General features: G+C 41.8%; 1 protein-coding gene across 1 annotated transcript in view; it reads right to left on the reverse strand.

Annotated features, from left to right (window-relative positions):
* The window catches only part of LOC124253615, a 111,251-nt gene extending 101,622 nt beyond the window's left edge, over positions 1 to 9,629 (reverse strand). Inside the window, exons 1-2 of the mRNA XM_046687423.1 lie at positions 9,479 to 9,629; positions 6,412 to 6,525 (exon numbers count right to left, since the gene is read on the reverse strand). The gene's annotated coding sequence lies outside the window, so the exon portion shown is untranslated. The remainder of the gene's footprint in view (positions 1 to 6,411; positions 6,526 to 9,478) is intronic.
* Positions 9,630 to 13,244: the final 3,615 nt, after the last annotated feature.

The following is a 13,244-nucleotide window of genomic DNA, read 5'->3' on the forward strand; positions in this document are numbered from 1 at the left end:
GTTAGGGGCCAGTACTGGTTGCAGTACGGTGAACATGCATGGGGCCACTACTACAGGCAGCACAGTGACCATGTTAGGGGCCAGTACTGGTTGCAGTACGGTGAACATGCATGGGGCCACTACTACAGGCAGCACAGTGACCATGTTAGGGGCCAGTACTGGTTTGCAGATGCATGGGTGAACATGCATGGGGCCACTACTACAGGCAGCACAGTGACCATGTTAGGGGCCAGTACTGGTTGCAATACGGTGAACATGCATGGGGCCACTACTACAGGCAGCACAGTGACCATGTTAGGGGCCAGTACTGGTTGCAGTATGGTGAACATGCATGGGGTCACTACTACAGGCAGCACAGTGACCATGTTAGGGGCCAGTACTGGTTGCAGTATGGTGAACATGCATGGGGCCACTACTACAGGCAGCACAATGACCATGTTAGGGGCCAGTACTGGTTGCAGTATGGTGAACATGCATGGGGCCACTAATACAGGCAGCACAATGACCATGTTAAGGGCCAGTAATGGTTGCAGTATGGTGAACATGGATGGGGCCACTAATACAGGCAGCACAGTGACCATGTTAAGGGCCAGTACTGGTTGCAGTATGGTGAACATATATGGGACCACTACTACAGGCAGCACAGTGACCATGTTAGGGGCCAGTACTGGTTGCAGTACGGTGAACATGTATGGGGCCACTACTACAGGCAGCACAGTGACCATGTTAGGGGCCAGTACTGGTTGCAGTATGGTGAACATATATGGGACCACTACTACAGGCAGCACAGTGACCATGTTAAGGGCCAGTACTGGTTGCAGTATGGTGAACATATATGGGACCACTACTACAGGCAGCACAGTGACCATGTTAGGGGCCAGTACTGGTTGTAGTATGGTGAACATGCATGTGGCCACTACTACAGGCAGCACAGTGACCATGTTAGGGGCCAGTACTGGTTGCAGTACGGTGGACATATATGGCGCCACTACTACAGGCAACACAGTGACCATGTTAAGGGCCAGTACTGGTTGCAGTATGGTGAACATGCATGTGGCCACTACTACAGGCAGCACAGTGACCATGTTAGGGGCCAGTACTGGTTGCAGTATGGTGAACATGCATGTGGCCACTACTACAGGCAGCACAGTGACCATGTTAAGGGCCAGTACTGGTTGCAGTATGGTGAACATGCATGGGGCCACCAATACAGGCAGCAGCCATGCCACTACTACAGGCAGCACAGTGACCATGTTAAGGGCCAGTACTGGTTGCAGTATGGTGAACATGCATGGGGCCACTACTACAGGCAGCACAGTGACCATGTTAAGGGCCAGTACTGGTTGCAGTATGGTGAACATATATGGGGCCACTACTACAGGCAGCACAGTGACCATGTTAAGGGCCAGTACTGGTTGCAGTATATGGTGAACATGCATGGGGCCACTACTACAGGCAGCACAGTGACCATGTTAAGGGCCAGTACTGGTTGCCGTACGGTGGTATGGATGAGGCAGCACAGTGACCATGGGGCCAGTACACTATGGTGAACATGCATAAACTACTACTACAGGCAGCACAGTGACCATGTTAAGGGCCAGTACTGGTTGCAGCATGGTGAACATATATGGGGCCACTACTACAGGCAACACAGTGACCATGTTAAGGGCCAGTACTGGTTGCAGTTGCAGCATGGTGAACATGCATGGGGCCACTAATACAGGCAGCACAGTGACCATGTTAAGGGCCAGTACTGGTTGCAGTATGGTGAACATATATGGGGCCACTACTACAGGCAGCACAGTGACCATGTTAGGGGCCAGTACTGGTTGCAGTATGGTGAACATGCATGGGGCCACTACTACAGGCAGCACAGTGACCATGTTAAGGGCCAGTACTGGTTGCAGTATGGTGAACATGCATGGGGCCACTAATACAGGCAGCACAGTGACCATGTTAAGGGCCAGTACTGGTTGCAGTGCATGGTGAACATATATGGGGCCACTACTACAGGCAGCACAGTGACCATGTTAAGGGCCAGTACTGGTTGCAGTATGGTGAACATGCATGGGGCCACTACTACAGGCAGCACAGTGACCATGTTAAGGGCCAGTACTGGTTGCAGTATGGTGAACATGCATGGGGCCACTACTACAGGCAGCACAGTGACCATGTTAAGGGCCAGTACTGGTTGCAGTACGGTGAACATATATTGGGCCACTACTACAGGCAGCACAGTGACCATGTTAAGGGCCAGTACTGGTTGCAGTATGGTGGACATATATGGGGCCACTACTACAGGCAGCACAGTGACCATGTTAAGGGCCAGTACTGGTTGCAGTACAGTGAACATGTAAGGCGACTACAGGTAGCACAGTGACCATGTAAAGGGCCAGTACTGGTTGCAGTACGGTGAACATGCATGGGGCCACTACTACAGGCAGCACAGTGACCATGTTAAGGGCCAGTACTGGTTGCAGTACTGTATGGTGAACATATATGGTGCCACTACTACAGGCAGCACAGTGACCATGTTAAGGGCCAGTACTGGTTGCAGTACGGTGAACATGTATGGGGCCACTACTACGGGCAGCACAGTGACCATGTTAAGGGCCAGTACTGGTTGCAGTATGGTGAACATGTTTGGGGCCATTACTACAGGCAGCACAGTGACCATGTTAAGGGCCAGTACTGGTTGCAGTATGGTGAACATGTATGGGGCCATTACTACAGGCAGCACAGTGACCATGTTAAGGGCAGGGGTGGAAATAACTTTAAAATTGCTAGTGTACTCCGGTACAGTTGCACATGTAAAATCACTTGCCCTGATAATTTTTCCACTATACCGGCCATTTTCTTGTTGATTTTTTAAATAAACAACATAATTAATATTGGAAAGTCAACTGGACACCGGTACAGTGCGATATACAAATTTGCTTGCCCGACAGAAAAAACACTGGACTCGGGCGTCGGGCAATGGGTTATTTCCACCCCTGTTAAGGGCCAGTACTGGTTGCAATACGGTGAACATGGATGGGGGCACTACTACAGGCAGCACAGTGACCAAGTCAGGTGCTACTACAAGAAGCGTCATATGAGCGAAATATTCTCAAGCACGATGTTAAACCCAATTTCACCTCACTTCAACAGTGGTTAACGGTTTCAAGACTTGTGCTACATTATCGTACATACAGTGCAATATCCCCAGTGTTAAGTACTGCAGCTCCACAAATGCACCCTAAGTACTCTCTCCCTGTACAGACCTCTAACAGGCTTTCTTTATGACTGGAATTCAGTTGACATTAATTGAGTGTGGTGAAAACTTCAAATATTTCCAAACAGGAGATTTAAATATCCCGGTTCTAAAACACACCTTCCATGAAATCAAAATTGGTATCAAGGTGAGAACCTGGGTTATGGTGTTTCTGACTGACTACGGTTGGTAGCATTGTCTGACCTTATCATTTCATATTTGGTGTAATGTATTTTCTAAGGCAGAAAAAGTCAAGCCTGTAAGACTTGCCATCAGGGTGGTCTCATATTCGTCAAGCAGCCAAATAGATCATTGGCCAAATACAGGGTTTTACACAGACTTTGAAAAAAGAGAGTCATGGTGACCCACAGTATTTATTTTTGGGAGTCATTTCCAATATTTGGGAGTCGTGAAAATGTTAGCGTAATATTTATGTGTGTATATCAAAAAGCAAGAGTTTTGCAAAGATTTTATTGTTTTGTGTTGCATTGTCATTTATGTTAGTTTATGAACAGTATATTTGTCGCTGTTCAGTTCATTCATAACAAATTCCAGTATACTGAACACATAATCAGGCTTGTGATTTATTCACTGTAACATACAGTTATTAACATGAATTGAAAGAAATATCTAAATTAATGAAGACCTCACAGAAACTATCATTGTTGCTATCAAATCGATTTTATTGACTCTGAACTGAATTCTGAGGGTCACTCATAATACGGTACTTGCGTCAAGCTTGACTCGTATGATAATATTTTGAGAGTCTCTAACAAATTTGTTGCGTCAAATACGCAGGAATCCCACGTCATGTAAAACCCTGCAAATAAATGGGCTTCAGAAAAACGTTTTATATGAGATATTGATGAAACATCAAAACAATAATCGATGTGTGTCAATAAATCAATTGATAGTAAAACAAATGGAATGTGAATCATATAGGGCCCGTAAGTAGGTCACGGCACCGGTGACAAACAATGTACACTTGGTCCGGTCCAGTCAAGTCATATTTGGCACTTGCACAACTTGGAACCAGAACTGGTTCTTTAATACAGGCTTGACACCGGAAATCTGATACCGGAGGTAAGCTGGGCCCCATCTCACATATCCCAAGTTGGCGCGTGCAAAGGAAGCAGGGAACCAGCTAAGTACTGGAAGTGGTGCCTGTTGTAAGCGAGACTTACAGGCCCTATTGTGCCAAACTTGCCGGCAATGCACCGGTACATAGTGACATCACTACAAGTCGCTGTTATAATTGTATAACACACCCAGTAGGGAAGGATTCATCTAGCACAGGATACAAAACATTGCATGAATTACTTTCGGTCACAATTCCATCATATTCTTGGAAGATTTCAATAAATAATAAGCCCTTGGTTGCTTTTATGAAAGCAGAAAAAAAGAAATAAAATCCATGCAACAAGTATACTACCTTCCTCATTTATAAGCAAGACTTAATACCAAACAAGAAGACAAAGTCATCAATATCCCCCGCAATGGCAAAATACTCTTCATGATTATGTCTACGAGTTATGATTATGCCAAATATTTAGGTGTGTATATAGAAAGTGGAAGGAGAGTATTGAAAGGTTTTTAAAGTTCTGCTCCAGAAAGGAGCACTACAACCAATTTCAGTCTATGTCAAACTTGTTGCCATGGAAAAGCCAAAAATATTTTATTGAGAATTCCAAAACTACCAAAAGGCACCAGTACACCACCAGATCTATCTATGTGCCAAGTTTGGTGAAGAAATAGTGAACTGTTTTAGAGTTCTGCTCCAGAAAAGAGCACTACCACTAATTTCAGTCTAAGTCGAACTGTTGCCACGGAAACGCCAAAAATATTTTATTCAGAATTCCAAAACTACCAAAAGGCACCAATACACCACCAGATCTATCTATGTGCCAAGTTTGGTGAAGAAATAGTGAACGGTTTTAGAGTTCTGCTCCGGAAAAGAGCACTACCACTAATTTCATTCTTACTCTTAGTCGAACTTGTTGCCATGGAAACGCCAAAAATGTTTTATTGAGAATTCCAACACTACCAAAAGGCACCAGTACACCACCAGATCTATCTATGTGCCAAGTTTGGGGAGTATTTTTGAACTGTTTTAGAGTTCTGCTCTGGAAAAGAGCACTACCATCAATTTCAGGCTCAGTCAAACTTGTTGCCACGGTAAAGCCAAAAATATTTTATTCAGAATTCCCAAACTACCAAAAGGCACCAGTACACCACCAGATCTATCTATGTGCCAAGTTTGGTGAAGAAATAGTAAACGGTTTTAGAGTTCTGCTCCGGAAAAGAGCACTACCACCAATTTCAGGCTAAGTCAAACTTGTTGCCATGGAAATGCCATAAATATTTTATTCAGAATTCCCAAACTACCAAAAGGCACCAGTACACCACCAGATCTATCTATGTGCCAAGTTTGGTGAAGAAATAGTGAACGGTTTTAGAATTCTGCTCCGGAAAAGAGCACTTCCACCAATTTCAGTCTAAGTCAAATTTGTTGTCATGGAAACGCCAAAAATATTTTATTAAGAATTCCAAAACTACCAAAAGGCACCAGTACACCACCAGATCTATCTATGTGCCAAGTTTGGTGAAGAAATAGTGAACGGTTTTAGAGTTCAGCTCCGGAAAAGAGCACTACCACTAATTTCATTCTTAGTCGAACTTGTTGCCATGGAAACGCCAAAAATATTTTATTAAGAATTCCAAAACTACCAAAAGGCACCAGTACACCACCAGATCTATCTATGTGCCAAGTTTGGTGAAGAAATAGTGAACGGTTTCAGAGTTCTGCTCCGGAAAAGACAAATGTGCACGGACAGATGAAGGCAAGCACGGATGGAGTCCATTACAAATGAGTGAAGGATGTTATGTGCAATCATGAAAACAAGACATTTATGTTCCATACCAAAATGCCAAAGTGGAAATTGCCCATAAAAACTACCTGGGAAACAGAAAACAAATAAATATTTCATATCAGAAGACGATAATGACTCAAAAAGAGTCGTAAAACCTTGAGTCGTATTGTCTCTGTCAACACAAAAAACGCTTTGGTTCTTTGATAGTGCTCCTGAAGCACACAGTAAAATTGCAAATTTGGCTATAACCAACTAATCGTTCATCATCAAATAATAAATGTCACCCACCTTTCGGCTGAGCCCCGCCATGCTGTCTGGTTACTATGGGAACTGGATCTGTCACTCTCTTTCCCGGGAACATCTCAGTGACTTCTTCACTCACACTCTGGACCACATCATTGCCTGGAGCGAAGATTGAATGAAATTTGAGTAAACACACACCACTTTCAACATGTTTGATGTTTACTGCCACACTGAGCAATACTGCAGCTATACCGCAGCTATACCACAGCTATAGTGCAGCTATACCACAGATATATCACTGCTATATCACAGCTATAGTACAGCTATACCACAGCTATACTACAGCTATACCACTGCTATACCACAGCTATAGTGCAGCTATACCACAGATATATCACTGCTATATCACAGCTATAGTGCAGCTATACCACACCTATATCACAGCTATACCACAGCTATAGTGCAGCTATACCACAGATATATCACTGCTATATCACAGCTATAGTGCAGCTATACTGCAGCTACGTCACAGCTACGTCACAGCTACATCACAGCTTTATGACAGCAGTCTGTAAACAATCAAGTCTGGACAGGGTGATCCAGTGACTGACATCATGAGCATCGATGGTTGGATTTGAGATATAGTGACATGCATCAACCAAGTCAGCAAGCCAGACCACCCGATGTTGTTAATCTTATGACAACCATGGGTTGCTGAAGGCCAATTCTAACCCTGACCAACTTGTAGGATACGAGAATCAAACTCTTATTCAGCTGATTCTGGAAAATGACATATTTATTACCCTGGAGAGAGGGATTTATTTACACAAGGAATATGATATTGGTCATACACAATATTTATATTTAAAAACGGACGAGCTGAAAAAACATTTTCTCTGAAAATATTTGAGCGACATCGAACATGTTCAGCAATATTTTTTCATTTGTACAATATTTCCATCAAAAAGGAGGTGCTGAAAAAGGGAACATATTAGCCAAAAAAGGTTGTAGGATATCAACCATGCCAGCGATTATTTTTTTTTTCGTATTCTAAGTTTAAATCAAGTTTACTTCTTCACAGTATTGACTGAAAGAATAATGTTTTGCTTAAATCCCTACTAAAACTAAGTCTTAATCACAAGCTATATTTTCTGACTGAATTTGTGACATTGTATTGATGGATTTTGATTCATAAGGTTGTAATGACTGAACCAAATCTGTCAATTTAACTGTAGTTGTTTACTGTGTTCACTATGCGTTGAGAAGTCAGAGGATCCAGGTTACCTGAAGCATGCTGGAAGAAACAGTCAATAGAGCTGTAAAGAATTAAACTTAGTTGGTTGGTTGGTTTGTTGTTTAATGCAACACTCAGCAATATGCCAGTTATATGACGGCAGGTGCAGAGCAAGCTAATTTCATTGTATAAGCCCGATAGGTTGCAAAGCTTTATATCCAGTATTGATAGTATTGATGGCTTGCCCAACCTTTTTGGCAACAATCATGTGTAAGCCCAGGCTTTTTTTAATAATGGTAGGTATGCCCCTGGACAGTGGTCTGTAAATAATCGAGTCTGGACCAAACAATCCAGTGATCAACAGCATGAGCATCAATCTACGAAACTGGGATACGATGACATATGTCAACCAAGTCAGTGAGTCTGACCACCCGATCCTGTTAGTCACCTCTTCTGACAAGCATAGATTGCTGAAGACTAATTCTAACCTGGATCTTCACGGGTAAAATAAAGTTCGCTCTATCCCCCTGTGCACAGTAATGAAATAGAGTTTGGTCCTGAACTGACATTGTTAAAACCTGTAAATAATGCAGATGGGACTGAAGATCCACTGATTGGCAAAATGACTTGGGGTGCAATCAAACAAACCGAGTTTGACCTGCTGTTGTATTAGTCTCATCTGCCAAGCACAGGTTTCTAGTGGCCTATTTTACCCGGAATCCCTATTTTGTGACATCTATCAATGCATGGTCGTGCTTCTGTTGTTTGTCACACTCTGCAATGACCAATGTCAACATTTCATCTAGACAATCCGGTGATTGGCAAGCATAGGTTTCTAATGGCTTATTTTACCCGCAATCCCTATTTGGAGACAGCAGAGATTGCATAGGATCTATATTCTTCCACAGAATCCACTTGAGGAAACAAGCTAGCAACCTACTCTTACACAGAATGATTGTCACAATCCACACACGTCCATAGCTACTGCATGCAGGTGAAGTGGAACATTACATTTCCTCAATGTTTTTATGACTGCTATTGATGATGAACAAATGATTTAATATTCTGAATGATAATTTGATATCAAACAGTAAGTTCAAGGTTTCACATTGGCTACAGAACCAAATATTCCAAGTCAATCGTTGTTATGATAAATGTATGATGATGGTTGATAATATGATAGCCCTTTTTAGGGTTGTTTCGACTTAAATTATGCTGTATAGGCCAGTAAATAATTCAGGATATCTTAGAAACTGCTTACAATCTAACCTGATCATATGGTAGACATGAACAAGGTTGGTAAACAAACAATATCAGAGGATAACGAAGTATTAGAAAATTAATACTCAAGATAATAGCTTCTTAATACATCTACAATTCCCTATTGTCGCCAAATACACACCAAAATCCATGTGGGCTAGGGTACAGTTATACGTGAACAAAAACAATGTTAAGCTTTCAGGACAGGAACTTGGTTTTTCATTTGCTATTCTTGTCTTGTGTATCAATAAACATGAACAGTCAGAAACATTGACCTTTACCGAAAAAACACCCAATTTCCTAATGTTTGAAGCAAAATTTTGGGAATATATATAACGCTTCTTCTCAACAGGGCACCTGCTGGTTGCTAACGCAAACAATATTCGAATGTGCGCGTTCACAAATACCTCTTTGCTGTTTCATCACATTTATCAACACAGACCATACCAGAATGTATAAATAGCGTCTCGGATCTACTGCTGGAAGCGATCCAAGTTAGCCGGCAGGAGTGTAACACGTCTTTGCAGTTGTCATGTCACACTCACAGTGCACTTGTCAATGTCACTTTGTTTTGATTGAACTGGTCCATGTTCAGATTTTAAGGAAAGGGAAACTTACCCACTGATTGCAATGATGTCAGTTATTTCGGTGTAGTTTTTGCATGTAGACTTTTAATTGTTACGTGTGAAATTTTGTAAAACTTTATCTTGAATTCCTAACGCGTCTACTCCGAACATGCCTCAACGGCTTCCACCAAATCCGCCGCCATGGAATGCACTTCCGGTAAGTTGTTGTCTGGGAGGAGGAAGGGAGATAATCCATTAATGTCTGAGTTCTTATGTTATTCAAAGCGTAGAAGGAGCACTACTGTTCGACCCCTGTTTCAATCAGTCAAACTATCGTCACTAATTTTTGACATTTGCAAAACAATCAAAACTTTTCCAGGATTCATGTCCTGAAAAGATGGGATGCATGTTCAAATGCCACCTCAGCAAAATGTCAGCGACTTCTGGGGAAAACGGCTGTTGAAGGTCAAGACAAACGGACTTAATATCTATGACAAATATTTATTGAGCACTATTCCATTTTCTTACCTCGTTGATTGTAATATTATTGTTATCTCGCAACGATCGTACCACTTTTATTGTAAATACTTTCCAACGCAAAATAATAGCATAGTTACCAGTAACCAGGGTGTCGGAATCATAAGCCTTCATAGATGATCATCTTCTTCATTGTACAATAGCGACGTTTCGGTATAGAAACTTTTACCGTTTTCAAGCATGTCATCCATAAAGACTTGTCATTCCTATTACTTACAACTTCTATAATGCCTCTCAAACAGTTCCAACCTAGCTGAACCGCCTCCGTGGTGTAGTGGTTAGAGCGTCCGCCCGGAGAGCGGAAGGTCGCGGGTACGATCCCCGACTGCGTCATACCAAAAGACGTTAAAATATTGTACTTGTTGGTCCCTGCCTGGCGCTCGGCATTAATGGGTACAACAAGGACTAGTCGGCTCGGAGTCAGTATAATGTGTCTGAGTGGGGTATTCATGCTTCACTGCGGCATGGTATCTCAGTGGGCTAGCACTATAAAACCAGCTTCAGTCTTGGCTAGTACAAGCAGCCACACATACACACGCATGTACGTCGTCATATGAGCGAAATATTCTCAAGCACGACGTAAAACCCAATTTCACCTCACCTCACCTCCAACCTAGCTGTCTTCGTCCAAGCCGAAAGCTGATGCTCAAATACTGGAACTTTGTGATTTCTTAACATTCTAGTGACTTTGTAAGCAAACCTGTATGTGGTTTTGTGGGTCTGTAACTTAGCTACCAGATTTACCCTAATTCTGTAAAGCGTAGCCCTGACTAGGACTCATATGCAACAATGCGTCCATATGCGTTAGTTACAAGTGATGGCGCTCATGCAACTCCTCCTGGGTACAAAATCTTGCATACAAGACATCTATACGACAGGCTTGTGATCCCCACACAACAGCCGGTTTGACACTGACATGAATTAAGTAAAAGTACTCTAAGTCAAAAGGATGTGATGTTACAGCGGTAAGTCTTCATTGGGGAGATATATTTGGGACGCTTCAGTAAATAGGCAACAATGTATGAATACATGACACGTTTTATGGATATCAACTTCTTTCTATTCTTTACATGACGTTTCAGAGCTACTTCTTGCGCCTTCATCAGGTGTATATTATCAATGTTCGTCCAATTTCTAAACGGTATATTTAATTTGCGGATAATAATTTAGAATGTTTGTACAACAGCTATTCAGCGAGTTAACACAACCGTTCCAAGACGGGGAAATGCCAAACCCGCGGTGTAACTAGGGCTGCGCAATATGACCGGTTTACCGGTATTTACCGGTTCAGACATGAAAACGATACATATTGCGATACGCTGATCGAAAACCGGTATTTTGACTTGCATTCGGAAAACTTCGTAACACTCGGAAATGTTCGGATATGTCCTTGTTTCATTTGTGCCAAATATTATTCACATTTTTATTTTATCATGATTAAAAGTTGTTTTTAAAGCTTAATCAAGCATAGGGATTTTGTTGTGTTTTTGCTCTATAAATCAAGAAGTAACTCGATTATAAGTAGTTTTTCGTTTAAAAAACTTCATGCAATATATTGCATTACATATCGCAATACATGCTTTCGCATCGCAATATATCGCAATATGAAAATTCTCTGCAATACCCACCCCTAGGTGTAACCTCAAGTGTTTACACCAATATGACCAATATGATATGGAATCAAAATAGCTACTATGGTCGAACAAATTTGTACTATTCGTTAAATCCACATGAAGAAGGTATAGTAACTTTCTTGCGTCAATATGTACGAAGAGGAAAACGCTTGTATTTTCTGTTTTCTACTAATAATTTCCCTACTCTGTCTTCCAACAACTTTTCACCCAATTCAATAGTGATTTCCAAGCACAGAATGTATACATGTGTATAGCGTATCAGTTACACATGGGTATCCGGCAGAAACAGTTTCACACTGAAACGCAACCCCAACTCCTCTACCCATTGGCCAACGTCAACATACCTACATAGTATTTACTGCGAAAGTATATTAGCAATCATTTCGATTTAACATAAACGTGTAAATAACGTGCTTCTTAGTTTTGTGTTTTGGCTTGGATGACAGATGACATGAACCGTCTTCCCCGACTGCCTAACTACAACGTCTATGTTGGTTAAGACGTTTATATTTCCACATGCATCAAATTTCTTATATAGTGTCTCCGCCGTGATATTGCTGGAATAGTAAGAGCGGCGTAAAACCGAACTCATTCGCTTTTATACTGTACGATCCATGCAACCCAAACCAGCTTGTTGACTCTTTCCAAACATACACCCCTCCTCGATTATGTAAAGTCAACCCCTGACAATCCAAACGCTAACGTTCAAGTGAAATATAGGTATTGGGAAATGTCGAGTTTAAGGATTCATGGTTACAGATCAACGTTATTTGCGGTAACTACTAGTGCTGGGAATTGGTTGAAATCTCACAATTGATGATTGGTTCAATAGCAACGACCAGTCATCGATAAAAATTGGTTAGCGTCATATTTAAGATTTTCCTATTCAGGTTGTAGTTGCAGATAAACATAAAGAAAAAATATTTGGTTCTCTGTTGTTTTTTGTCTTATTTAGAAACTGCACAAATTACATTTGCAAATTTCACATCCAGTGGAAAATGATTCAGTTCCAGTGTAACATAAACTTCCAAGATTCTTCAAGATATATTCAGTCATGACTTTTCAGAAAGTGAGGTGAGTTTTCTAAGAATTAAACACGTTTCCCGGCCTTGACAACTCAATGCAATAAAGAAGTTGACTATCCATACAAATCAGTTTTCCTTCATCTTCACAACTTCTAAAATGCCTCTCAAAGAAAAAAGTCCTAGATATGTTCCATCATCAAGTATTTCAAACTCTATTACAGCGGTTCCAAAATCGTTGTGTTCGATTATGAGAAAATTTGATCGATTGCTTGGTCGTTTGGCCACTGCGACCAATCTTCGATTATTTCAACTAATCGGAACACCACTAGTATCTACGCATGCATCATAATCTGTATCACTAGTCTGGAGCACCAAGGTTACTATCTTGATTGTGGCCACAAGGCGCATCGAGTTCTTGCGGCTTATCCATCCTTACGAGGTGCCCATTCACAGCTGGGTGGACTGGGACACATAGTCACAGTACTTTGTCCAAGTTTACTGCACGTTGCTGTACCCGCAACTAGGTGTTTGCACGTATTCATGTGGCCACCATCTGGTCATATACCAACGGATTCGTGGGTTCTTTTAAGTGCACAGGGTTGTGTACTGTACACTAGGGGTT

Source organism: Haliotis rubra, unplaced genomic scaffold (assembly GCF_003918875.1).
Source record: "Haliotis rubra isolate DU_JTF1 unplaced genomic scaffold, ASM391887v1 Scf547, whole genome shotgun sequence".
NCBI lineage: Eukaryota > Metazoa > Mollusca > Gastropoda > Lepetellida > Haliotidae > Haliotis > Haliotis rubra.